Source organism: Apodemus sylvaticus, chromosome 2, assembly GCF_947179515.1.
Source record: "Apodemus sylvaticus chromosome 2, mApoSyl1.1, whole genome shotgun sequence".
NCBI lineage: Eukaryota > Metazoa > Chordata > Mammalia > Rodentia > Muridae > Apodemus > Apodemus sylvaticus.
In genome coordinates this window covers 119637717-119665294 of record NC_067473.1, presented here as the reverse complement: position 1 = coordinate 119665294, position 27578 = coordinate 119637717, and the positions used below count along the sequence as shown (strand labels likewise).

Here is a 27578-nt window from a genome sequence, read left to right as displayed (position 1 = left end):
TCTCCACAAGGGCAGCTAAGAACAATGGGCCAGAAGGGATGAGGCCTCCTGGCCCTAAACATCCCAGTCTTCAAGGAAACCACCAGGTTCTTTGACCAGAAAACAGCATCTCCATAGTTTCAAACCCTCGGAAGGAAGGAACCTGTTTCCCCTTTAAGAGGACCAGCTCTGTCAGCAGAAAGCGGGCTGTAGCTGTTTAAACCCAGGTATTCACGGTTCAATTGTATGCAAATATATGCACCTGTTGGGAGGGAGGTGGGTAATCTCCGGAAACAGGAAGCAACTCATCAAAGGCCCAGAATCCCAGAATCTCTGGAGGGCAGCCGAGGGGGAAGGGCTGGTGTGCTTCAATGGTGGAGCTCTCCAGACAGGTAGAACCTTGGGACCTGGAAGCACTGGGGGGCTGGAATGTGGAGATGCAGAGTCCTAGCCCAAGGCCTGCACAGGACAAAAGGAATAACAGAGGCTGTATAGCAGCCTTCCTTATCTTGTGTCAGTTCATAGTGAAGGGAAAATAATTCATACATATTAATAAGCTTGAAGTATTCTCCCTGCATCTTCATTAAAAAAAATGTGACAACCTAGCTGGGGAGATGGCTCAGTCAGAAAAGGGCTTGCTGCTCTTGCAGAGGACCTGAGTTCAGTTCCCACCACCCACCTGGTGCCTTACAACTGCCTGGAGTCATAGGGGATCTGGTGCCTTGTCTGGTATCTATAGGTACCCACATGCAAGTGCTCATGTGCACATACATGAATCCAAATAAAGTGAATCTTAAAGGAAAGAAATCCCCGTTTAAAAAGGCAGCAATCAAGCTGGGTGTGGTAGTGAACCTGTAATCCCAGCCTCGGAGAATGTTGTGATCATAAAAAGAGAAATAGGTGAGAGAGAATATGTTCTTTGGAGGTGTGTGGGGGAAGGGAGTGCCTCAGCGGGCCCATGGTGAGGCATCCCTTCCCCCCCCCCCCCCCCCCCCAGGGACCAGCCGCAGGATGGTATAGCATAGAATAGAGTTTATTTAGAGCATGGGGAGGGGAATTAAAGGGGTAGTAGAGGCAGAGAAAAGCAGAGAGAAAGAGAGTAGAGAAGCAGAGGCCGGCCATGACCACGTGGAGGGGGGAGGGGAGGGGAGCCCAAGAGGGCCAAGAGAGAAGCTGGGAATGAGAGAATAAGAGATGTAAGAGAGAGAGGAAGAGAGGAGGGGCATCCCCTTTTATAGTGGGCCAGGCCTACCTGGCTGTTGCCAGGTAACGGTGGGGCGGGGCATACCTGGCTGTTGCCGGGTAGCTGTGGGGTGGAGCTTAGAGAATCCTAACAGGGAGTTTGAAGCTAGCCTGGGCTATTATAACGAGCACCTGTCTCAAACAGTAAAGCAAAAGGACTGGGGAGGTGGCTTACAAGCACAAGCCGCAGAACCCACACTTAAAAAAAGAAAAAGCTGGAAATGGCAGCGAGTGCTTGAAATCTGCGCTGAGCTCCCAACCAATGAGAAGCCCAGTCTCACAAAACAAGGTGGATGGCACCTGGGGAACAACACCCAAGACTGACCTTTGACCTCTTCACGTGTCCACCTGCATGTACTGGGACACACACACACACACACACGCACACGCACACGCACACGCACGCACGCACGCGCATGCACAATAGTAACAGCCAGATTATTTAACATCTGTGGGTGTCTCTGATGACCTGCCCCTCAGACAGTGAAGTAATGTGGGTAGTAGTGTGTGAATGAAGACTGCTTGAAGGGGCGTGTGTTCTCTGCTGGCACAGGACGAGAGTTATGGATAGGAAAAGAAATGCGTTTCTCCCAGTTTCAAGGCTGGGAAGTTCAAGGCTTGGGGCTGCTTCTGCCTTATCTAAGCTCAGGACAAAACAGCAGACCAGAACCAGCTGTGTTAAAAATCTTATCTTCCTGAGGCTGGAAACCCCCTGTCCTTAGCACCACCCATTAAGCTCCACCCCTTACACTGTTGCCCTGGCAACTAAATCTCAAACTGAGAAGACAGAATGAGGTCATCTCAGAGTAAACTCAGTCTGGGGGCCTTGGGCAACACCACTGAGGGTGAGTGTCAGCTTGCCTCCCATCTGTCTGCTGATGGATGAAAGGCACTATGTCCTCCAGCCTGCTGAGAGGATGTATATGTGTGTGTGCGTGTGTGTGTGTGTGTGTGTGTGTGTGTGTGTGTGTGTGTATTTACCTGCCTGTGTGCACCATGTGTGCCCTTGGAGGCCAGAAGAGGGTGTTGAATCCCCTAGCACTGGAATTACAGATGGCTGTAGGCTGCTGTAGGTGCCAGGAACCAAACCAGGGTCCTTTACAAGAGCAGCCAGTGCTCTTAACTGCACCGCCTGTCTAGCCCCTAGACTGAGATTCTTGTCATCATGGCGAGTGCAGGATAATGAGACAAACACGCCATTGCTCTCCACTCTGAAGGCGAAGCGGCAGGTGGGAAGCTGTGCTGGGGAGGTTCCGTCCTGGGGGCCCTGTCCTCCTGCACAACTTGGCCCAGCCCATGCCCGTGAGGAGGCCACTGTGTCCCCAGGAGGTGGAACACTCAGGGCAGAGGGCGGGGAGCCTGGCCACCCTGGCCTCAGCCTTGGCTGGTCTTTTTGATGTCAGATTCTGGCTCAGTACTCTATACACACACACACACACACACACACACACACCCCTCATTATGTTCCACCTGGATTGGTGCTCACTTTGCAGTGGGAAAGGGGACGCTTCCCAGAGGGGGGTTGAAATGATGAGCAGGTAAAAGCCAGCCGCCGGGTCCCTCTTCATCTTTTGATTTCAGCAGGAAGCCTGCCTCGCTCACACGTGGCAGGGCTGGGATCTCAGTGAAACTAGCACTTCCCAGACATTGGGAACAGCAGGGGCCAGGCTCAAAGGAAGCAATCTGTGGATACTGCCACCCAGGAGGGCCTGTGTGCAGGGGGTGGGCCGGGGGTCACATTTCCAGGCCTCCCTCCTTTCTGAGAGGTTAGACTGGTGTGTGTGGCGGAGAGCGCTATTGGGGACTAATGTCTAAATAGGAACAATGGCTCAACGGTGGTGGACCTGGTAGACCTGCAGACTGTATTCACTTGTGGCCTCTAGCTACCTGTTTTGACCTTTGGAGTGAGCTGTGTGTAGGATACAGCCAACCCTTGGGACCCAACACACATCACATAACTGTGAACTGAGTAGAATGTTCTGGTTAACGCTAACCTGGACTGGACTGCTGGGGTCTGGTCTGGTTTGATATAGCTTTATTTGGTTTGGGCTGGTCTAGTTTGGTCTAGGTCATATTCATTTAAGCTGGCCTGGTCTTGTCTATTCTGGTCTAACTGGGCTGGTCTAAGCTTTACTGGGCTAGTCTATTCTGGTATAGTCTGGTTTGGTCTAACCTCACCCAGTTTAGTCTATTCTGGTGTTGTCTAAGTTAGTCTAGTCTAGCCTACAGTAGTATGATCTACCCTTATCTAATCTAGTCTAAACTATTTTGGTGTAGTTGGTTTGGTTTGGAGTGGTTACGTTAATCTGGTCTGGCTTGTGCTGGTATGTTCTAGTCAAATCCAACCTGGTCTGGTCTGGTCTGGTCTGGTCTGGTCTGGTGTATAGTAGTCTGGTTTGGTCTGGTCTGGTCTGTGCTGATAGGGTCTAACTGGATCTGGTCTGATATGAGCTGGTCTTGGCTGGTTAATTGTGGTGAGTTCTAGCCTTGTTTGGATTGGTCTAAGTTGGTCTGGACTGGTCTAAACTAGGTTTATTTGTTCTATTCTGGTGTTTTTAGTCTGGTCTGAGCTGTTCTGTTCTGGTATGCTCTAGTCTGGTCTGGTACAAGCCATTCATTGTTCACTAATTGTTTTCTCTGAGAGGAACTGCTGAGCAAAGGGACCAGATCTCAGAAGAACTAGACATTCTGCTAGCAAACAAGCTCTATTTGACAGGACTGAAGGTGGGTCGGCACAAAGATACCAAAGACAGTGGAGACACCATACCAGGAGAGGAACAGCCTGCACAGGGACTGAATTCTTACTTTCTCTTCACAGGACTAATCTTCCTTCCTTCGCTGTCACCACAGGTGACTTTCTTACAGAGAATCACCTGCTCCCATCCTTGTGGCACAGTGGCCTTCTCCTGCCACCGAGTCCAGAGGGATGCATGTTACCTGGGCTTAGCAGAATGTCACATCCCTTCCATTCCTGTGGCAGTGGGGCAGAGGACTCAGGCTGGGTAGTGAGAAACTCCAAGAATGAAGTTTCCTCACAGGTGAAGAGGCCTAGAGAGGCCACATCAGCTGCCGCCTGGTAGGGGAGAGGGGCTGCTGAGAACTCTATTTAAGTTAGCTAACTTTGTGTAGCTAACTTAAATACCATACTTTCAGTAGTCATTCAATTAATTCTACCAAAGATAATTTAATCACTTTATGTTCTAATTGTTATATTTTATTTACTTTTCTTGTCTTATGGCACTGGCTTGAACTTCCAAGGCAATTTGAAACAGTAGTATCAATAATGCCTAACATCCTGACTCATCTCTGAGTACGGTCAGTGGAAACTCTTCCGGTGTGTTACTTGAAGAGTGATTCTTTCTTCTCATTTAACATAGGTAACTCTTCCCACATTCTGGAAACTTCTTATTTCATTTTTCGCTTGTCAACAGTTATATTAGGAAAAATATATGTTATTTCATAAATACTTTTCATATGTCTGTCAAGATCAGGGGCTGGCAGATCCAAGGGCACGATGATCTAGGTGGCCTGTCTCGGTGAGCTGAGAGACCCTTCTACTTAAAGACGCTCGCTACAGTCTGCAACAAAGGTTGCATGTGGCTGGTAGCGCCTGACATTTGTCGTTCAGACTTTTATGGAATAAATGTTCTGACCCTTAACCTGGAGTAGACCTCAGATTCTAAATTATTGCTGTCATGCTCTTGCTATTAATACGGAGCCACCATTGAATTCCTAGAACAAACCAAAATCTTACAAGGTTGTCAGCACTACAGCAGTGGAGAAAGGGTCCACGCTTCAGAGAGTGACGACGATCTCTAACGCTCTGCAGAACTCCTGAGCACCCGTGTGTTTAGGACAGAAGAATCAAGTGGGAACACTGCATGGTATGTGTGTGAATGTGCGTGTGCATGCATGTGTATGCGTGCGTGTGTGTGTGTGTGTGTGTGTGTGTGTGTGTTTGTGCTTTGATATTAGTGCCACTGCTCTAGGCTCCACCAGGAAGCAGGCTGTATCCAGTGCAGAACTGGTGCACATTTGGCAAGCTGAGTTATGGCTGAACCTCTTTTCATAGAGCTAGCTCTTGTGGTAAGGCCTCATGGCATATGCTGCCTGTCTGGGGCTGGAAAGTTCTCGCTGTAATGGATCAGGAGACAGTGTCAAAATCTGAGAACAGGGACTTGAGAGTTGGTTCAGGGGCTAAGAAAATTGCTGCTCCTGTAGAGGACTCAGGTTCAGTTCCCAGCACACACTTTAGTGGCTCACAACCATTGGTAACTCCAGTTGCAGTAGATCTAGCGCCCTCTTCTGGCCTTCCTGGGCACTGCATATACATAGTATATGTACATACAAGCAAGCAGCACGCATAAACATAAAACAAAATGAATAAATCTAATTTTTCAAAAGTCTGAGACAAACACCAGGACACGTGTACATTCAGAGATGAATGAAAGCAGGCCCAGATGAGTACTGGAGACTGACAACCTGTGCCCTGCATGCCTCTCTTAGACCAGGATTCTTTTTTTTTTTTTTTTTTTTTTTTTTTGTAATTTGAAGTTGCCTGCACAGTTGGCATGTGACCACCCTCTGTTCCACTGAGTTCTGCAAACTGTTCAGTGCAAATGTATCCTCTAGGGTTTGGGATTTCTCTGTTGGGCCAACTCAAATGTGGGCAGAGATCTCCCAAATGTCTGGAGCCAATGTGTTCCCCACACCCAGCTGAGAAGGCTCCGTATAGGACACAGTGTGCTGCCCTACCTTCCTCCCAGCATGCCCTCTGCCTGCTGGTGGGTGCTTGCAGCCTCAGCCTCAGCCTCAGCCTCAGCCTCAGAGGCCGTCCACTGAGCCGGCATGAGCACATCCTGGTCTGGTGTGCAGACACAGCCTCTCCATCCACCCTCCCCCCTTCACTCCTGCAACAACTTACAGGTGACCAGCATCAGGTGGGTTCCGTGTCCCCAGCCCTGTGGACACCCCACTCTTTGCTTTCCTTTCCTCTGTGGTGAACCTGTGGCCAGCCTCACTGTCCTGTGCAGCCTCAAACATCTGCCACAATTGTCTCTGAAAGTCTGGGACAAACATTACCGAGCCACAGGCTGTTTGCCCTAAGTAAACTCTTGAGTTCGTTCAGATAAAGACCCTGCCTCTCTACCGGCTGCCTAGACTATTGGCTTCTTTGTGCTTGTAGGCTGTTGGAGTCTGAGGTCTCTTGGAGTAGTTGGGGGAGGGGAATGGAATGGGACAGATTAAAATGCCACCAAGTTGTGAGCTCTTTGAGAGTCAGCTGTTTTGGTTTTTTTTTCCTACTCCGCCCACAGAGGGCTGCCAGCCTTTGGTTAATTTTCAGAGTTCTGAAATGTTGATTCTGACAATCTATGCCAGGGTGCTCTGTGCTTCTGTGGAGGAGAGAATTTTTTTTTTTTCTTTTTGGAGAGCCTGACTCAGCTACATCTTAGAGCAGGCTTTGCCTCTCCTTCTCATGTAGCAGTTATCTGAGGCTTTTCTGCACAGGGCTGGGTCTGCAGCTGGAAGAAGGGGGAGGGGTGTGGTTCTGGGGGTGGACCCCCCTCCCTAGCCCCCTTTCTTTAGGCTTCAAGTAGGGGGGAAACCAGCCCTGCAGAGACTGAGCTAATTCGGGGCTGTGGTGCTCCATGCCACATTTTCTGCACCAGCTCCATGGAGGGGGGCGGGGCTCTGAAGAGCCCCCTCCGGCTGGGACCTGCTTGTGTGCAGGTTTACAGAGTCTGCGGCTTGATAATTAACTGGCTCAGTTGTCTGTCCCTGCTCTGGAGACCTCCCGGTGCCAGTTTCCTCTTCCCTCTCTCATCCTCACGTCCCGCGCAGCTGGGCGGCAGAATAATGACTTTATTAGGCATATCCTGCTCTTGGTTCTCCAAGGATGTTGGTCCATTAAGAAGACTAATCTGCCAACAGCAGCCACACTGCTGGTCCAGGCCCGTGTGTTGAGACTAGGAAAGATGGGGCTGCCACTCTGGAGGGTGGTCCAGGCCTCCTCCACCGGATGAGGTGTGTGAGCATGCCTCCTCCTCTCTCCTCTCCCCACCCAAGGAGTGAGGCTCTGTCAGTCACTGGGGAGATCTGGGTAAGGGCTTCTATCTAGGAACTTGATTCCCAGCTACCCTCTGGGTGGAGATAAGGGCGAGGTAGAGTTGGGAGGGGCATGTTTAGAAATGGGTGCAGGGCAGAGCCTGAAAGGACAATCTTGAGAGGTCACAGAGGGAGCAGTAGACATCCCAGCTCACCCTCTGCTGCCCACCCCTCTAAGCCACAGGAAATCTTTCCTCTGGTCCTCAAGCATCTCTCCTCTGAAATGAAGATGGTGACTCCTGGACCATCTTGTGAGGGGTTTCCCTGACCATCTATGATAGTGTGAGCTGTCAGTGTCTGGCTGTGCAGCTCAGGGTGGATTCTTCCACATTGTGATCTACCTGAGAGCCCTGCCCAGCCGAGACTCCTCTGGCTCCGGGAAAGGGCATAAGCAGCATGCAGAGGCTACTGGAATGAGTTCTAGGGATGACTGGTCTGTCAGTGTGGAGCCAGGCCAGGGAAGGCTGATCTTCAGGACACCCGGCTGACTCCAGGGGTTATGCCGGATCTTGCCCTGCACTGCTGCAGGCAATGCACGTGACTCACTGAGGCCAGTCCTATGGGAGGGAACTGAGGACAGGAATGGGAAGAGGTCTTTGACACCAAAGGAAGTGAAAGCAGAAGCAGGACTTCCCCCAGAAGTCTGTGCCAAGTACTGTGTCAGGGTGCATTGCCAGGATGCTGTAACAGGGTACTTATCAGGGTGCTAAGGAGTCATTTCCAGGGTTGTGTTCCCAGGGTGCTGTGTCAAGGGGCTATCTGCAGGATACTGTTTAGGATGTCCCAAGACTACTGTCCTCAGGGACAGTGTGCTGATTGTGCAAGCCTCAGGGTGCTCCCCCTAGCTGTCCTCCCCAAGAGCCTCGTCCCTGCCCCATTCTGCTCCCCCTTCAACAAAGCCATCAGCATCGGCTTGGGTTTCTTTTCTTTTATACAGAACTTTGTTCTTTCACTACAGCTGTATTTGGTGGCCAGGGAAGGTAGTGCTGTATGCAGACACTTACAGAGACATCACATGCTTTAAAATCCCTCGAGAGATGGGGTGTCATGTGCAAAATTCTGCAACCTGCTGATTTTCATCGCATAAGGAGACAATTGTTTGAGTTTTTTTGTTGAATAGACAATTTGTATCCCTTGTCTCACTGAGCTGAACAGTTAGATTTCTTCTCTCTCTCTCTTCATAAAAGCTGTGGGCATTTGTGGGCGTTCTTGTCATATATGGGGTTAGGAATGGAGTTGCTGGGTCATGGGGTAGGCAAATCCCTCTACTTACATTCGTACATACGTTCAGTGTGAAAACCATGCAGTAGTCTAAGTGGCAGACTACGGTGCCATGAAGGGTGTAAAAGGTGGGCGATTAATAACTGTGCATCAAAGAAGACAGGGGCAGGAGGATCACAAGTTCAAGTTCAAGGCCAGCTTAGACTACAAAGTGTGACTCTATCTGAAAACAAACAAATTAAACAAATATATACAGGCACACACCACCCACACGCATACCCATACACACACATGCACACACAGAGAGACACACAGAGAGACACACACAGAGACATACACACAGACACACACCACCCACACCCATACCCATACACACACATGTGCACACAGAGAGACATACACAGAGACATACACACAGACACACACCAAGAGACACACACATACGCCTCTGACAACACAACAAACAACCCCCCCCAAAAAACCTGAAGCTAGTGGGAGCTCTGGTGTGTCTTCCAGGTTCCTTTGGGCTGAGAGTCCTTTCTCAAGTGACTTAACACTGCCCTGTCTCCTCCTGAATTTCTCCCCTTGTCTTCTGCTCACTCTTTGTTGGGACCCTTAGCATTTTCCTGGCTCTTGCTCTTTCCATATTCTCAGTACCAATCTTTGTGGGGTGACTGTGGCACTACCAGCATGTCCAGCTGGTGTGTGTTTTCATTTTGATCTGCATTGTTTATCTCCCCGAGTATTACATCTGAATGCTTTCAATACATTCTGTCTCTTCCTCAGAATTTTTGTGATCTTCTACCCTTGTCAACGAGTCATTTCTACCAGAAACACTCAGGTAGCTTCCTAGAAGTCCATGTTGTTTCTTTCGTGTTTAATTCTGCAACATGCCAGGATTTTAAAGTGCTCTATCCTTGAATTAAGAATTTTATTTTTGTTATTTTTTTTTCATGTTGTCCAAAAAGAATGGCACCAATATGTGTATTCTCCTTTCTAGAAAGTTCTACTTTTGCCAGGCATTCTAGCTCATACCTTTAATCCCAGAAGAGGCAGTCAAATTTCTACAAGTTTGTGGCCAACTTGGTGAACATAGTGAGTTCCTGGACAGATAAAGCTACATAGTGCGACCCTGCCTTAATAGACAGACAGACAGACAGGCAGGCAGGCAGGCAGGCAGGCAGACAGACAGACAGACAGACACTCCAGTTTTCGATCACGATGTGACAGTTCTTTCCTTTGTAGTCTGAGCCCCTGTCCCTCCCTGCCCTGCTCTGTCTCTTTGATTTGATTTCTTCCTGAGCCCAACGCCTCACTCTGTCATTCTCTGAAATTTTCTGGGATCTAAGAGCCCTCAGGATGTGCCCCACCCTTTCATTCAGGAGCTCAAAACTCTTCTGACTCTTTTATTCATCCACGTAAATTTGAGAATTAGCTTGTCATGTTCTCTAAAATTCTCTGTTGGGATTTAGTTGAGATTAAATTAAATTTATAGATCAATTTGAGAGAATTGTCAGTTTTATTACGTCAATCCTTCTCCTCCGTGAACGTGGTATATCTGACTAATTTGCTCCGGCCTTCTTTTATGTTTTTCAATAAGGTCTTATAATTTTCTGTGCAAAGATTATGCATAACTTTACACTAGATTTCCCTCTAATCCTATACAGCCATTGTTGTATTTTTCAGCATCTTTTTAAAATTAAAAAATTCTGATAGCTGCAGTGGCACAGGGACACAGTTCCTCTTTGTGCTCTGATCCTCTGCCCCACAACTTTGCTCAACTAGGGAATTAACTGCACCAAATTGTTTCTAATTCTTTAACTCTCAACGTCAGGTCCCACATGATGTGGGGGTTGCTTTTGTTTTGTTTTTTTTCTTTCCCAGAATTTACAAACTAGATTTCCTTGTCATGTCTTACTGCACAAGTCACTACCTTAGGTACTATGTGGAGTGGACCCTGTGGGAGTGGGTATCCCTGGGCGTTCCCGGGTGTCTCTGACAGTTATGCAAGGGGTCCAACCATGAGTTGGGACAGCAAATCCTTCCTCACACTGAACCAATGAGCTCTCTTTTGCTCCTCCTTAGGAGTTTCTGCTGTGAGTCACTGCCATGGAAACTGGGCGTCCTGCATCTGCTCTGACAGTCCTGTGAGTGCCCTCCGGTTTATTCTATTGCTGTGTGACACCAAGGGTGCCCTGTGTGACACTGAGGAGGTCCTGTGTGACACTGAGTATGCCCTGTGTGACGCTAAGGGGGGGTCCTGTGTGACACTGAGGGTGCCCTAGGTGACACTGAGTAGGTCCTGTGTGACACCGAGGGGGTCCTGTGTGAAACTAAGGGTGCCCTGTGTGACACTGAGGGTGCCCTGAGCAACACTGAGGAGGTCCTGTGTGGCACTGAGGGTACCCTGTGTGACATCGAGGGAGTCCTGTGTGATGCTGAGGGGATCCTGTGTGACACTGAAGATCCTGTGTGACACTGAGGGTGCCCTGAGTGACATTGAAGGGGTCCTGTGTGGCACTGAGGGGGTCCTGTGTGACACTGGGGGGTCCTGTGTGACACTGAGCATGTTCAGTTGGCGCCTCCGGTTAGTCCTAAATTGCAGACAGGCCAATGCTACAGAAGCTGTCCACTCAACCATGTCCAGGACACTTGGGTAGACCATCATAGGCACGTAGCTGGACTCTCACCCTGGCTGTGCTGACCATGGCCTAACTTCCCACAGGTCTGTCTGGCACTCTTGGACTAGATACCAGATGCATTAACTGTTGAACATTGTGTTAGAGAACAGCCTTGTCTCTGGACCCCAAGCCTCTAACCAGGAGTGGTTCCAATTTGCCCTGTGTCAAGGTCTTCCTGACAGTGCCATGAGGACCTGAGTTCCTACCCTTCCAACGCCCAAACATGACAATGGCACTTCCTCTCTGGCTGTGCCCCCCCCCTCCATTTTAAAACTTTTTTTTGCATCTATATTCTCTCCCTTTCCCTCTCCCTCCCTCCCTCTCCCCCACCCCCCTCTCATATTTAACACAGGGATTTTCTATAACCTTGGCTATCCTGGAACTCACTATGTAGACCAGGCTGGCTTCAAACTCAGAGATTCGCCTGCTTCTGCCTCCTGAGTGCTGGGATTATACATATGGACTACCACTGCCTAGCCTACTTCTCTGCTTTTAAAGAGGCACTTGCCATATTTTATTCTGTTTCTGCTTGTCAGCAGCAGGGATTCTTCAATTATTTAGTGGCCTAGCCTGCTGTACCAGAGTCCCAGCATCTCTGAAGAAAGGGCTCCTTTCATGTTCCCCCAGGAGGAGCCTTTGGCGGGTCTCTCAGAGCCTTCTAGTTGGGTCTGGTCCATCAAGTTCAGAAGTAAGTGGAAATGATTTGCTGACGTTCTTGGTGTCCATCAGTGATGGAGAATCTATAGTGGACTGCTTCAGACATAGCCATAATTTGCCCTGTTTCAAACTGCACAGCTGTACCAAAAATAGCCGTACTTGCTCCCCTCTCTGCATCCTGCATCTGGGCTACACTGCAGAGCCTCTCACAGAGGGCCAAGAGCTGGGTCCCTTCCCCAGCCCTTGACTCAGGGCTGGCTGAGACCTGTCTTGCCTGGTAGAGTGTGCTGGCTTTCAGCCTCAGTGGTTGATTTGTATTCATGCAGTGAAAACCAGCCCTGGCTAGCCTGCCATTGTTTGGGACTCCTGTGGAACGGACTGCCTGCTGAGTCCGCCCTGAGCCCTGTTTCCACCAGTATTGCTAAAATCCCTTCCCTAGTGGACATCACCTGCCTCTCCTCCTACAATCCCAAAGACAAACGAGATGTGATTCTCCCAACGTTCACTCTGAGAAATCAAGGAGTTTATTGGGCTTACAGAGTAACCAGTGAGGGGTTACAGGCAAAGAGCATGAGTGACCTTAAACGCAGACTGTCCACAGCCAGTACAGACGAGGGCTCCCTGTGGTTGTGTAGATGAAGCCCACTCCCTTAATCTTCCCCACCCATATCCTCTAGCCCCTCTCAGAGACTCTAAGGTTATGTGCAGTTAGGGCAGCATTACATACCTGGCTGGAAAGGGTAGTTGGATACTCAGGTGAGGGTCCCACAAGCCTCTTCACTCCTTCCTTCCAAGAGGGAAGGTCAATAGCCCACAAGCCCAACTGTGATGATCTTTACCAAGAGGGTCCAGCTGGATTCCTGAAGGTGGAGGCAGGCAGTTTGGTGTGGAGGTCAGTCCTGTACAATAGATGACCAGTTGTCAAGAGTTAATGTTCCCAAAGCCAGCTGAGAGCAGTGGACCGAAAGACCCCTTTGGGAGCCGAGGCCTAAACACTAACCCCAGAATTCTGAGCTAAAGAAATGTTGAGCCCATAGCTCAGTGTGCTTTAGGGCTCATCTCTTACATAGCAGAAGCTAACTGACATGAAACTTCAGACAGTTTGTCCCCTGTATCTGTCTCATCTCAGTGTCACCTGTGGGCACAGCCACTCTTCACTGTCCTGGTTCTTGTGCAGTCTCATGGTCCTCTGTGTTCATCCGCTTGGCTCCTGGATCACAGATGAGTGGCCCGTCAGCAACTCCGGAGCACAGCCTTGCAAGAAAACTCCCAGGCTTGAGTTCAGGCTGTGTGCTTCATTCCTGACCAAGAGGATGCTGGGTACTGAGCAGTGACAGGTGTCCATCCTGAGGGTCCTAGGTGCCTTCCTGGTGCATGCCTTTCTGGCTCAGGTGGGAGGATTGGAGAGACAGGCCTGAACCTGTCAGGAGAAGACAAGGACCATGGTGTGTAGAGAGCCTTATTGGGGTGCTATGCCACCTGGCAGGAACTTGACATCAATCAATGTGAAGTTCCTCTCCCAGCTTTTGAGCGGGAACTCCTGTGATAGCCATAATCCCCTTCACCTAGGGTGGAGTGCTCAGACCAAGGTGAAGCCCATTGTTCTTCAAGGACCTGAAGTTTCCTGAGAAACACTAGCCAGCTGTGGAGCAACCAAACGGGTTCCTCTTCGGCGAAGCTTCCAGCCTTTGGGGGAAGGGTTTTCCCATGCTTATATATTTGGAGTTCTCCATTAAACTTTGAGACCTTTAACAGTAATATTGTCTTGGTTTCCATCTCTTTTTGCTGCCTTCCTATACATCCCCAGCTTCCCTTCCAGGTAACTGTGGGCAGTTACAATGGTAATGTAAGACCCCCCAAAATCGAGGGTGCCCTAGCACCCACGCCCCGGAAGGCGACACCCAAATCACTCTCTAGAAATGGTCTCGATGCAATAATGTGAGGGTTTCTTTATTCCAGAATTCTGGGTTCCACAGCTGTACACTGCGCAGGGCTAGAGGACTGTGGACCACGAGTGCCGAATTGTGACAGCTTTTATAAGTTTACAACAAAGCCCGCGAATCTCAAACCAATCATTTCTTAGCATGGAGAGCCCGCGAAATGCGAGCCAATTGATTTGTACCACTCCATAGTTTTTAGGCCAATCAGTTTAAATTATCAGAGCCTGTGCTCAGTGGACCAATTAGTTTCCTATTTTCTTGAATGTCTATAGCTGCATGAACTCCTATATAGGGGTAATGGCATAAGCAGTTTACAGAAGCAAGATAAGCTTAGCCCATTTCCAGTTACCTTGTGGGGCCAGGATCACCTATTCAAGGCCTTTCTGCTAGGTCTAAACAAAGGGCGGGCTCTGGAATGTAACCTTTTACCTAGTTTCTAACAAAGCGAGATAGCATTTTAAACTTCTGACTTCTTGGGGTCATTAGAGTTAGGCTGTATTATTTTCTATCCTTTCAGTAGATGTTTGGAGCTCCAGGTTGGGCTCCTGAGAAGCTGGGGAGGCAGATTTTAAGTTTGAAAGTATGAGGGCATCTGCCCCCCAGTGCATCCCTGGCACACATGCCTCTTGAGGACTCTGAGGAACACACACCTGCATCTGCCTTAAATCACTTTGGTGAATACGATTCCTCTCTAGAGGAAGGGCTGTCCTATATGAGCTGGCCAGGGCCCAGTGTGTCAGCCTCCTTGCTTGCTGACCTCTCTCTGAGAAATGTCATTTGGCTGAACATGTCTCCCGTAGGCTCCTCCCTTTCCTGACCTGGAAAAGCAGATGAATAAAGCAGAACGGCCAGACCCTCAGGTGGTCCTGTCCCTAATCTAGTGCTGCCCTTTGCTTAGTTTGACCTGGACTCAAAGTGTCACTGATGTGACTTGTCCTGAGTCCTGACACCACCCTAAGCAGTGTTCCCTTTACTGATGGCTTCATGCTCAGAGTTTCAGCTACCTATGGGCAACTGGGGCCTGAAAATATTAAATGGAAGAATATAATTGGTTGCTTTTGAGCTTTAAATTACATGCCATTTGGGTGGAGAGATGAGATCTTGTACTGTATCACCCTGTCCTGGTCAGAATGTGACCCGCCCCTGTCCAATGTACATACCACTTTCCCAATAGTCTCTTGGAACTGTCTTGGAGACCAGGCTGTCTCTCACAGTATGGCAGCTTGTCACCAAGAGGCTCTTCCTATAGTTACCAAGCTCCCCAAAGGACAAGTGAACTGGCTGTTCAGATGTGACAGAAGAGTCAGAATGTGTAATGCTTAATGAAGAAAAATGTCACACACACCAAGACTGCTAAGACTTAAAGACAAACTAAGCTTCTAGCCTTGGAAGTCTAAGAACAGAAAAAGATATATGGGTCATCTCTGCTGAGACAATGCAAACTCCAAAAGTTATAGCTATAGTGTCAATCCTGTAGCTAAGGTGAGGAGGCAGTAATTAAGGTAGACACTGCTCATGGCTCCAGATATCCACTGTAAGTTTGGGGAGTATTCTGGAATGTATTGCCTATTGTTTGGGAGGCCTGCTGCATCACCCCAAATCACTCTCACACCTTTCTCATTGGTCAGGGTGGGGTGAGGACATGGAGGGACTGCTGAAGGTCACACACAGTGAGAAGAGTAAAGCAGGTGCAAGGGCGCCAGCCTGATGCTCCCTCTGTGATGATGCCTGGTGCTCCCTCTGTGATGATGCCTGGTGCTCCCTCTGTGATGATGCCTGATACTCCCTCTGCAATGCCTGATGTTCCCACTGTGATGATGCCTGGTGTTCCCTCTATGATGCTTGGTGCTCCCTCTGCAGTGCCTGGTGCTCCCTCTGTGATGATGCCTGATGCTCCCTCTGCAGTGCCTGGTATTCCCTCTGCAGTGCCTGGTGCTCACTCTGCAATGCCTGGTGCTCCCTCTGTGATGATGCCTGATGCTCCCTCTGCAGTGCCTGGTGCTCCCTCTGCAGTGCCTGGTGCTCACTCTGCAGTGCCTGGTGCTCCCTCTGTGATGATGCCTGATGCTCCCTCTGCAGTGCCTGGTGCTCCCTCTGTGATGATGCCTGATGCTCCCTCTGCAGTGCCTGGTGCTCCCTCTGTGATGATGCCTGATGCTCCCTCTGCAGTGCCTGGTATTCCCTCTGCAGTGCCTGGTGCTCACTCTGCAGTGCCTGGTGCTCCCTCTGTGATGATGCCTGGTGCTCACTCTGCAATGCCTGGTGCTCGCTCTGCGATGCCTGGTGAGGTAAGCTGCTGTGGCCCCAGTGACTGAGTATCCCTCACATGGTGATCCTGAGCTGGGACCAGGAAAAAAATGGAAGTGAAAATGGTGGGTATAGATCTTCACATCTGAAAGTTGGCAGCTAAGGCAGGGAGTCAGCCAATCGCCCAGCACTCAAGTGAGAAGCAGTGTGAGCAGTAGCATCAGAGTGAAGGGAAGATCTCTAGGAGTGGTCTAGCCTGGGAAGCCTTTGGGAACTTGCACCTCAGCTGAGAAGGAGAACGGAGACCATGAAGGCTGTATGATTGGAGTATGGGCTGCAGATTAAAAGGAGCCAGAGTGGGAGGGGAGGGCCAGGACATAGCACAGAACTAGTGGTGTCTGAAGCTGTTTCAAAAGAGTCTCTTTAGGGCTTTGTCAGATTCAGCCCTGTGTCCTGGGCAGTTGTCACCCTCACCCCAGCCCCCATCCTTGGTTCCTGTGTCTGTCCAGTGTGGGGACCACCACTGTATCCCACATCTGACTTGTGTTGAAGGTTGACTCTGCTGCATCTGGGGTCCTGGGTCCCCATGCCTTCTCTGTAGGCCATTTGCAATCCCATCCTCCTTAGAGCTTGCCACACACAAGACTTCCCCCTGTGCGGGGGAGAACTGTCTGCAGGAGCTGTAGGCTCTTTCCTCTCTGTGCCCTGACAATCAGGGTTGGGGTAAATATTCCAGGCCATGCAGGATGGAAGCCACAGTCCCAACCTATGGGGTTGATGTCACAAGCTGTGGCCTGTCTGGTTTTGGCAGGAAAAAACAAGAAGGCTCCACAGAGTGGAACATGGTCCAGAGGCTGAAAGAAGGCAGTGTGGGGTACAGTGAGGATGGGGCAGGAAGTGGGGAACCACATGAGAAGCCAGTCAGAAGCAGATGACAGGCTGGTCTTCTTGCCTCAGGACTCATATCAAGCTGGGAAACTTGGCTCCTTGTGTGCTGCTCTGAGCTGAGGAGGGGAGAGAGATCGTGCAAGCTTGCAGTCTGCCGGAGGCTGCCTCCCCCACACTACCCCTCCGCCCTGCAGGAAGACTTTCTTTTTTATCAAAGATCTGTGTTTTTGTCCTAACCTTTTAAAAATGCACATACATATACATATATAATTATTGTTTAAAAAATAAATGGGCCCACAGTGTACCATTATGCCATCTCGGGTTTCTCTGAGGTGATGGTGTGCTTTGAGATATTTCTTGGTCTCTGTATAGCTCCCTCATTCTTCTTAGTAATACAACGTGATTTCCTAACAAGTCCCTGGCAGGCAGTCAAATAGCTTCCAATTCTTTCTGTTTAGTCAAAGATATGTTTCTCAGTGTGCTGTGCATGTGTGCAGTGTGTGCCTGTGTCATGTGCTCAGTGTCTGTCTTCTTTTTTTTCTTTTTTCTTTCTGAGATAGGGTCTCACTATGTAGCCCTGGCCTGGAGCTTGCTGTGTAGACCAGGCTGGCCTCAAATGCAGAGATCTACCTGCCTCTGCCTTCTGAGTGTAGAAATTATAAACACACACATCTATGCCCAGCAAAGATGTGATTATTTCTATATTAATTTATTTATCAGTGTGTGCCCATGTGAGTTTATACACCATGTGCTTGCAGATGCCCTCAGAGGTCAGAGGAGTCAGATTCCCTGGAACTGGGGTTACAATCAGTTGTGAGCCACTTGCTGTAGGTGGTGGGAACTGAACTCAGGACCTCTGCAAGAACAGTACACACTCTCTTACCTGCCGAGCCAACTCTCCAGCTTCCCTTTGCTTGTAACAAACGGTTAACACACCATGTGTGTTTGCTGTGCATGAACTTTATGCATGCATGTTGAATATTCATATCTGTTGTATTGCATATCTGTGGCATGTGCCCCGTGTATATGTATGAATGTGTGATGTGCAAATGCTTTGTACATTTTAATTTAATAAAACAGGAGCCCTATCTCAGAGTGTATATGTTGTGTGCAAGCACATGCATACATGTTGTGTAACATAGATGTATAAGCTTCTACTGAAGCAAGAGTCTGTACATATACACATGTGTGCTGTGTGCATGTATCATATATGTGCATCATATGTGATATGCATGTTTCTTTCAGTAAACCAGAAACCCCATCTTGGGCTTAGCTCACCATCTCTCTCCTACTATATGGTTCTGAGAAGCTGGCATAAGAGTCAGAGGTGATGGGCCTTGTTATTGAAGATCTCTAGAAGGTCATGAGTCTCAAGAGGATTGGCCAATCAGCAGTGTCCCTCTGACACTCTACCTTTGGAGATGAGTCTGCTGTCAAGAGATAGCTGACAGAAACCAGTCTTCTGCTTATGTTGGAGAGACCTTGTCTCCCCCTGTGTCAGAGAGCCCAGTGTTTTGTGTTCCTTGGTGCTTCAAGCCAGCTCTCGTGTCTCCTGGCTGTATGACCCCAGGGGTATGACCTTTTCCCATCAACAACTGTTCTGTATCTGAATGGTGCCTACCATGAACCTGGCACTAGAGTTGGTAGTCAGGGCCATGGTGTCATATCATTCACAAGCTGTGGTAACACTATTCCTGGGGACATGTGATTTTACCCCAGATAGGGAACTGATACTAAACCAGAGTCCAGCTTAATAAACCAATGAGTTTATTGGAGTTACCTACAGGGCTATGGGTGAGGAGTTACTTAAAGGAGCAGAAGGGACTCAAAGACAACTATATCACTAAAACCCCAGCAGGGATAGTGTCTTAGTCAGGGTTTCTATTCCTGCACAAACATCATGACCAAGAAGCAAGTTGGGGAGGAAAGGGTTTATTCAGCTTACAGTTCTGCACTGCTGTTCATCATGAAAGGAAGTCAGGACTGGAACTCAAGCAGGGCAGGAAGCAGGAGCTAATGCAGAGGCCATGGAGGGATGTTCCTTAGTAGCTTGCTTCCCCAGGCTTGCTCAGTCTGCTCTCTTATAGAACCCAAGAATACCAGCCCAGGGATGGTACCACCTACCAGGGGCCCTCCCCACTTGATCACTAATTGAGAAAATGCCCCACAGCTGGATCTCATGGAGGCACTTCCCCAACTGAAGTTCCTTTCTCTGTGATAACTCCAACCTGTGTCAAGTTGACACACAAAACCAGCCAGTACAGATGGCAACTCACGAAATCTAGATACCTGCAGCACATGACACAGCATGTAGACAACTTGACAGGTTGGAGATGTCACCTTCAGGTAGCTTAGGAGGTCTGTGCCTCTACTAGGCAGTTTAGCTTGTTTGATATTGTCTCCCTGCAGTTCATATGTGCCTGGGGAGGAGAGGCTTAGTAAATCTGGTCAATTTCTGGGACTTCCTGAGGCTTTGAGTTGTTTACTTTCTGAGCTTAATAGTTTCCCAGTCAGATGGAATGGAAGTTTATCTCAGAGAAAATTACAACAGAACACATGGAGTGGGGAGGAAAAAATCATCTTCTGGTTACCTGAAGATGATGGCACCAAGTTCCTGCCATACACACACTTGGGGTATGGGACAGAAGCTACCCAGCTGCCTACTGGATGACTGGCTGGGCAGGGTGGTGACCATAGGAACCCAGCGACTGCCCAGTTATTTCAAACTGCCCAGGAAACATACAGAGAGAAAGCAACAAAATGCAGGCTGTGAAATTCAAGATGGGTGGAGGAATTACAGAGCCTCACTGCATCCTGAAGCAATCTCGTTTCCTTTGTAGCTACAGGGCTGATCCAGCTGAAAACGAGACTCACAATTTGATCACACGGGTGCACAGTGACAACGTCGATTGAATTTGCAGCTCTGACAGATGTGTTTTATAAAGGCCGGGGCACTGATCAGAGAGGAGCAGGATGCCAGGGCATGTTATTGAACTTGGATGAGTCTGAAAAACAGCTGCTTCTTGCTGTCTGGAGTGATGAGTCTCTCCTTTCCTGAGAAGCCCGTGAGGAGTTCACAGGAGCAAGTTCCCCAGGAGAGCATTGAGTCTCCTCTGCCAGAGCTGTCATGAGAAGCCTGTTCTTGTGCCCCAGGATACTTGTCTCAGAGGAGATCATTATGGTACTGTGGGAATTTTTCTATGACCCATTGATAGAGCAAGAAAAAAACACAACCCCAGTTTGCAGATGCTTTTGTTTAGTATAGCAAGGCTTCTAGACCAGCAATTCAGGAAGATGAGGTCTGTTGGTTGGCTACAGATCCAAACATAAGTACCCCTTTACATGCTCATGGGGAATGGGGCTTGGACTTGAGGAGGGTGGGTGAACTTCTCAAAAGAGGCAGAGTATCAGGGAAGGCAAGCTAGACTTGGCCCATGGCCTGCAGTTTGCTAAGTCCTGATATAAACTACCAGAGACTCAGTTGTGGAGCTAGCAAGGAGGGTGCCCACAGGGGCCTGGCTTTAGGCCTGTGAGCCACACAGGGAACTGTTCTATCCATAGTCAGACTGTGAGTCTGGACTCAAGGGAAGAAGCAAGAATACGTGAGGCAATACATTTGTAGTTGGGGCTCCATCCCCAGGGCTCTGGCACTCGTGAATTAGACACTGTATTTCCTGGGTGGAAATGCTCCCAATGGGGACTGCAGTGGTGGGTCCCCTGGTGATGCCCCCGGGCTTTACAGGTTCTGAGCCAGCAAAGGAAGAGAGGTTTGTATTGGTTGTAGGGAACAGATCTGTTTGTCAAAGGGAAATGGATGATAGGGACCATGGAGGTCAGGTCCGGAATTTCTCTGGGGACCTCTGTGGCTCTTTGTTGATAAAGAACAGTGGAAGAGGATAGCAACCTGAAAAAATGGAGGCCAGTAGGTTTCCCTGTTAGTAACCACAGCAGAGGGACTGGCTGGAATCAAAGGGAACTTAAAGCAGACAGAGGAGGGAAGGAAAGAACTCTGGTTGCAGAATCAAGGAGTATAGCCGTGCTCTCTTACCCTGCATAGGATGTGTTTATTCGCTAATGTTTCCGGATTTCTTTGCTATCCCCTGTTCTTAGTCTATGGCATTTAACATTTAACCATTTGCCAGCGAGAATCCAGGCTGCATGGCGGCTGAACTAAAAGCAGGGTCCGTGCTGCCTTTTGGGGAGAGGTGGGAATGTTCAGATGTGCCCAGGAGATGGCTGCTAAGGGGATGCCGGTGCTGTTCTTGTTTGGGGGGATAAGGAAGTGGCTGGGTTCTGAGGGTGTGATCTAAGCTCCCCTCTTTAAGGCTGGAAGAATGAGAGCTGTTTTCTGGGCTCACTGCAAGCTGGCATGTCAATGTGAGCCAACGAAGTCACTTGGAAGGACAGCGGGGAGACAGCAGCTGTGGTAGTCTGGCCCTAGGTATAAGGCAAGAAGGCTCTGGTTCTCCCTTTGGTGGTGGGGCAGGCTCTGGCCCCAGTGCAGAAGCTGCAGTACTGTTCATCACAGAAGCAATGCCATAGCGATTCCTCCAGCCAGCACGGGCCCTGAGCAGCCTTGTGCTCTCCCCCATCTCAGACCTGCGCTAGAACCTTCTTTCTTTTGTTTGTTGTGCTATTGGAGTTGGAATATGTGCTCCCCCTCCCCCAAAGCTCAAGTGTCAGAGATTCTATCCCCAAACTTACCTGTTAATGATATCTAGAGATGCAGTCAGTCTCTGGAAAGTGACTGGGTGTAAAGGTGGTTTGGAGGGAGGCCTCCAAGGTGACACAATAGGAGAGGCCTGAGCTTGAATGCTCTTCCTCCCCTGTGATGATACCCATGTTTGATGTGACTGAGGTCTTTGTCAAATGTCACTAGATACCAGCACCATGCTCTTGGACTTCCCAGACTCCAGAACTGTGAGCCAGATAAACTCTCTCCTTTATAAATCAGCCCCTCTTGGGCATTTTCTTATACTGGTAGGAAATGGCCTGAGATTTATGCCTGGGCTGCGAATGCTATAGAATGAGACACCCTCCATACACCCCAGGCTCCTGGATGTCTTCTTAGGTACATTCAGTTTTCTGGCTGTTCTGAATGTGACCGTTTGCAAGACAGTTGGGGGGGGGGATGTTCTGCTTTATAAGTGGTAAAGCGAGTGTGTTGATTTCAGACAGGGCTCTTGGCCTCAGATCCTTCACAGCTGAGGCAGACAGTGCTTGCTGGAGGGCTGTCCTAGGACTCTTTCCAGAAGCCACATGCATCTCCAGAGTGATAGTCAGCAGTGTGACAGGTGCTCTAGGGCTCTTGTGACACTCTCCTTGGGAGCCAGAAGCACCGGGCGAGAAGGCAGACACAGGGATGGGCCATTTCCTCCAAACAGAGGCAGCACGGTGGGGCTGTGCTTCGTGAGGGCATGAATAGCCTCTTAGAAAGAAGGACAGTTTTTAATTTCAGAAGAATATACTTTAGCTGCAGAAAACGCGGACGATGCAGAAATACAGAAAGCAAAAAGCATGCTGGCATCATCCTATTGTGGCAGTCAGAGACAACTTTCCCAGCATTTCACTTTATAATCTGCTGTGTCCGGTGCATATAAATAGAGGTATTTTCTATTTTCAACAAAAAGGAGATTATGGCACACACACTGTTTTGCGCTACCCTGTCTTCACCTGAGGACACAGGCTGACCATCTTTTCATATCATGCATACAATTTTACAGTATGCCTTCCCCGGGCTGTTGATTGTGACGGTCTGATGGGGTTGCAATTGATGTGGTCTCCATCGTCCTTTAAAACATGTATTTGTATCATGTAATTAATGCATGCTTTTTGTAGAGACTTAAAAGTGGGAATAATCACAATGAAGGGGGAAGGTGCTGATACCTTGGATGTATCCTGCCTGAGTTTTATAGAGACTGATTTATCTTTGCACACATTATTTCACCACCTGTTCTTTTCACACAACAATATAGCACAATATAGCATTTGCACGTACACTTGTGCAATGCTGTCATGGGCGAAGTGTAATGCTGTCATGGGCGGACATAGAATTCTATTGTATGAAAACGGAACACACACACACACACACACAGAGAGAGAGAGAGAGAGAGAGAGAGAGAGAGAGAGAGGCAGCCACTGATTAACTGACATTACAAGAAAAAGCAAAGGCAGCAATAAACAACCTTCAAGCTAATTCTTTGTTTTTCAAGACAAAATTCTACAAGAGGGGGGTCAAAGGTGAGCAGAATGGATATGAGAGATGAAATTGCCCTGTAACAAGCTATGGCACTTCAGGTCGCCCAGAAGCAGAAACGCCCAGATTCACCCACCCCCTAACCCAGGTGCAAAAACAGTAATAATGAAGAGCCAATTTCATAGGTGAAATTGGGGGCTTGTTGTTTTAATTTGCATGTACTTGAATACTAATGAGACTGAGCGTTTTTCCCAAATGCTTTTTGATATTTTCATTTCTTTCATCGAAAGTTGGGGGTTCATAGTCCCTGTTCATTTTTTCTATTTGTATGTTAATATTTTCTTGTTTCTTTAATGTGTTACAAATGTTAACCCTTTACCTGGGTATATATAGGAGTACTGAAATAATTTCCCCACACCCATTACCTCTTTTCCACTAGGCTTTAATTTTTCATTTTCTTTATTCTATTTGTTTAACCCTGAAGAAGCTTAAGGTGACAGTAAAGTCAAATATTGTGACTTTTGCTTTTGACATTATGATTAATCATCTATCATCTATGTATCTATGTATCTATCATTTATCTTCTATCAATCATCTATCTTCTATCATCTATGTATGTATCTAGCTATCTATTTATTCTCTCTCTGTCATCTATCTATCTATCTATCTATCTATCTATCTATCTACCTACCTACTTACCTACAGTGTTGGGGGGCTAAGTGAGGGCCTCACGCATATGATTGGCAAGTGTTACTCCTTTGAATAACATCCTTAGTCTCTTAAATGATTTTTCTCCCTAGAACTTAATGTTTTTGGCTAGTTGACATTACTACACAAAGCCTCTTTTGTTCACTGTCCTGTTACCCAGGGGTGTCACAGGAGTACGCGCTTGCCTCCTTGTGCTCAGCATTGTTCTGTGGATGTTTGAGTTTTTCATCAGGGGTACAGTGAAGATACAGGAGGATGAGTGAATCTGTCGCCAGTTGGCGTCTCAGCTCTTCCTGCCCATTCGTGCCACATCTTCCTATTCAGTTTTGTGTTATTCTTGAGGTGAGACTTCCTGTGGGTTATGGCATCCCATCATCCCATTGGGGTTAGAGCTGAACAAACCACATTAAGGCTTATCCTTTTTGAGCAATGATAATGCATGTGTATACATTTACTCAAGCCTTGAGAAGATCGTTCTGAAAACTTTTGTAGTTAAAACAAAAGCATCTCCTAGTCAGAATTACACTGGTGGCTATTATTTCGTTTCTTTTGCTCTTTAATTTTTTCTTTTTTTCTTTTCTTTTCTTTCTCTTCCTTCCTTCCTTTCCTTCCTTCCTTCCTTTTATTTATTTTCCATTTTTTGAGACAAAGTTTCTCTGTGTAGCCCTGGCTGTCTTGGAATTCACTCTGTAGACCAGGTTAACCTCAAACTCAGAGATCTGCCTACTTCTGCCTCCAAATTCTGGGATTAAAGGCATGTGGCATCAATAGTTCTTTATTTATATATTCTGACAGTTTATTTTGAGTACTTGACTAGTTTATTCCTGAGTTGTCACTAAGAAAGGCTGACCTGTCAGATTCCAGGTTTCACACCTAAGCACGTATGACTATGTGCTTGGGCATGCATATAGTGCCATTAATAACATATTTACATTCTGTGTTAATTTCTTTTGTCTCCTCGTGCCATCAAGAGCTTGAAAAATAAATTGTAATTCCAATTAGTGTTTTTCCCCAACCAACTTCAGGACTAGAGGGGTGGCTCAGCAGTTAAGAGCAACTATTTCTCTTGCAGAGGACCTGGGTTTAGTTCCCATCTCCCACATGTGATGTCTTACAACCTCTTATATCTCCAGCTCCAGGGGATCTGCAAGCCTCTTCTGTCCTGTATGGAAACTGCACTCATGTGCACATACATACATGGGGACACACACATAAACAAAAATAAACCTACAAGTAAGTTTCATTTTCTTTAGAATGTATTGTAATTTGGTACGTAGGATCTCATGACTATTTGGGCCTCCTGCCCCGTGGGGTGCTTTCTACCATTTGCTACTGAACCTCAAGTGAGTACTTGACCTGCGGGCTCCTTCTGATTTTTTATGCTGATATGTTTCTATCTTTTATAACTTTGCATTAGAAGGATCTCATATGAATGGTACTTACTCCATCATTGCCTGACTCCTCACGGAAAGATTGGCTCTTTAGTTAGGTGGTTATTGTAAAACAGTGTGTCAGACACTTACTGTAATTAAGAGTTCCACTCTTCATCTGTCTCCTTATACCCAGTTTCTTTTTTACCTACAACAGATTCTATGGACATCTTCTTGCCTTAATTTTTTAAAAAGTTATTTTATTATTCTATGTGTATGGGTGCATTTCCTGCTTGCTTGTGTGTGCATTCATAGTGCATGTAGAGGTCAGAAAGGGGCATCCATCCCCTGGACCTGGAGCTATAGGACCTGTCATGAGAGTGGCTAGGAATAGAACCCAGGTCCTTTGGACAAGGAGCAGCCTGTGCTCTTAACCACTGAGCCATCTCCCCAGCTCTGCATCCTCTTGGCTTGTGATGAACCTCAGAGAGTTGCAGGGTGTATGTGTTCTTTTTCCATTCCTTCAGATTCTTGCTTTAGACCTTGTGCTTCTAGTTTCCACAGCCAAGAACAAAACAGTTTTTTGGAGAACTCCTATTGAAGATTCCCACTAGAGTACATCCTTACTACAGAGTGTACCTTCTTCTGCTTGGGACACATTGACTCCCTTCTCTGCCCAGGGGTGTTCTGGCCTCTGATAGGGATGGTATCAGCTCCTGACAGGTGCTTGTGTGCTGAGATGGATGCCTGTCTTCTGGGAACACTTATTGACAAGTTTGTAGTTTCCAATGCAACCTTATTTGATGGTCCTAATGGAAAATTGGGACATATGAGGTTACATCAAAGGGACCTTTTTGTTATTATATTGGTGTAGACAGGATCAGAGAAAATCTCAAGGGTCGCTGAAATACCCAGAAATCAGCAGCTGTTGCCACCTCCCAGGGATGAAAGATGGGGGGTGGGGAGGCAGTGCTGACCCAGGGGAGGGACAGGCTTGCTCCAAGAGGATGGCAGCAGCTATAGAGGATCAGGAGGAGGGAGCCAGGATGGGAGGATGTCACATGACTTTCCTTGGGGAGACATGACTAAATAAATGAGTCTTCACCCCAGACAGGACACCAGTAATCTACCAAAGAGAGGATTCCATACAGATCTATTTTAGTGAGTCCTGGAGTTTATTGGGGTCACTCACAGGGTGTGAATGAGAATTTACTTACGGGGTATAGATGAAGGGCTACTTCTGAGAGAGATGGCTGCCGCAAAGCTTACCCCAGCATGGCTCACGAGCCCCCAGCCCAGCCCACAGGCAGCTCCTCTGAGGGTCTCCCCTTCCCAGCCGCAGTTAGCTACCTTATGAATCTTCTAAGTTGGAGATTCCTGCACCAAGTCCTAGAGACTATCTCTTGGAGGAAATGTTTCAATTCTACTAAACAGCTATGTGACAGAGGGGAAGCAAGGTCCCGGTGGTTCTTTTCCTTGCTCTGCTCCATGCCAGCTCTGGAGCTGGTCTTCAGCATCATGGGGAAGCCAAACTGATCCGTGGTCAGCAGAGACAAATGGTCATCCTTGGGGGCACAGGTAGGCGATGAGGAGGATGGAGAGAAGCCAGCCAAGGATAGCTTCAGAAGGCTGATGAATGGCAGTCTTTGTTTCTGTTTTCTCCTGCATCATGTGGTGGTGGAGGGATGTCTGCTGTAGCTTCCGGTACCCTACATCCTTGTGACAACATCCAGTCATTGAGTGTAGAGGTGGCAGTACCATAGTCTTCCTGGGTCACCCTGCCTGTGCTCCTGACACCCCCAGCTAACTTAGCAGGCCATGTGACAGGTCCACTGACCAACCATGAGTGACGGTGACAGATGGTTCTACCTGCTTCAGGCTGTCACAGTTCATACCTTTGCTGGATATACCACGTTCTCTTGCCTGCCCCTGTCTGGCTCATGTCTCATGAGTGTCATGGGGCTGGTTGGCCTCAGTTCTCCTGCTTCATCTGCCTGCAGGATCTGAAATAGTGGGTCACTCCTCGAGTCTTTAGAGATGCTTTCATGCCCCTAGCCTTTGCTACAAATCAGATGTAGAACCCTTGAACTACTGAGAGCCTCCTCCTTTCTATCACAGCTACTGTTCTCAGCCACACCCCTGGGGGAAAACTGCAAGAGGGATAGGAACTTAGAGTCTGTTCTTGAGCTCAGATGCTGTGGGAATACGCGGTGTGGATGGCAGCGCAGCCCTTCATGGTGTGGAACTGTTTTTCTAGGCAGGAACTGCAAGTGTATGTGTGTGTGTGTGTGTGTGTGTGTGTGTGTCTGTGTGTCTGTGTGTCTGTGTGTCTGTGTGTACCTCC

The 27578-nt window shown here is 48.2% G+C and overlaps 1 long non-coding RNA gene across 2 annotated transcripts in view; it reads left to right on the top strand.

Moving 5' to 3' along the window:
- Nucleotides 1-6021: 6021 nt before the first annotated feature.
- The window catches only part of LOC127677535 (uncharacterized), a 43514-nt gene continuing 21957 nt past the window's right edge, over nt 6022-27578 (top strand). The window contains exons 1-3 of one of the 2 annotated variants that reach the window (XR_007976517.1): nt 6022-6161; nt 10633-10694; nt 13063-13621. This is a non-coding gene — a long non-coding RNA (uncharacterized LOC127677535). Of the gene's footprint in view, nt 6162-10632; nt 10695-13062; nt 13622-27578 lie in introns of those variants that run through there. The other variant, XR_007976516.1, reaches the window with a different exon arrangement.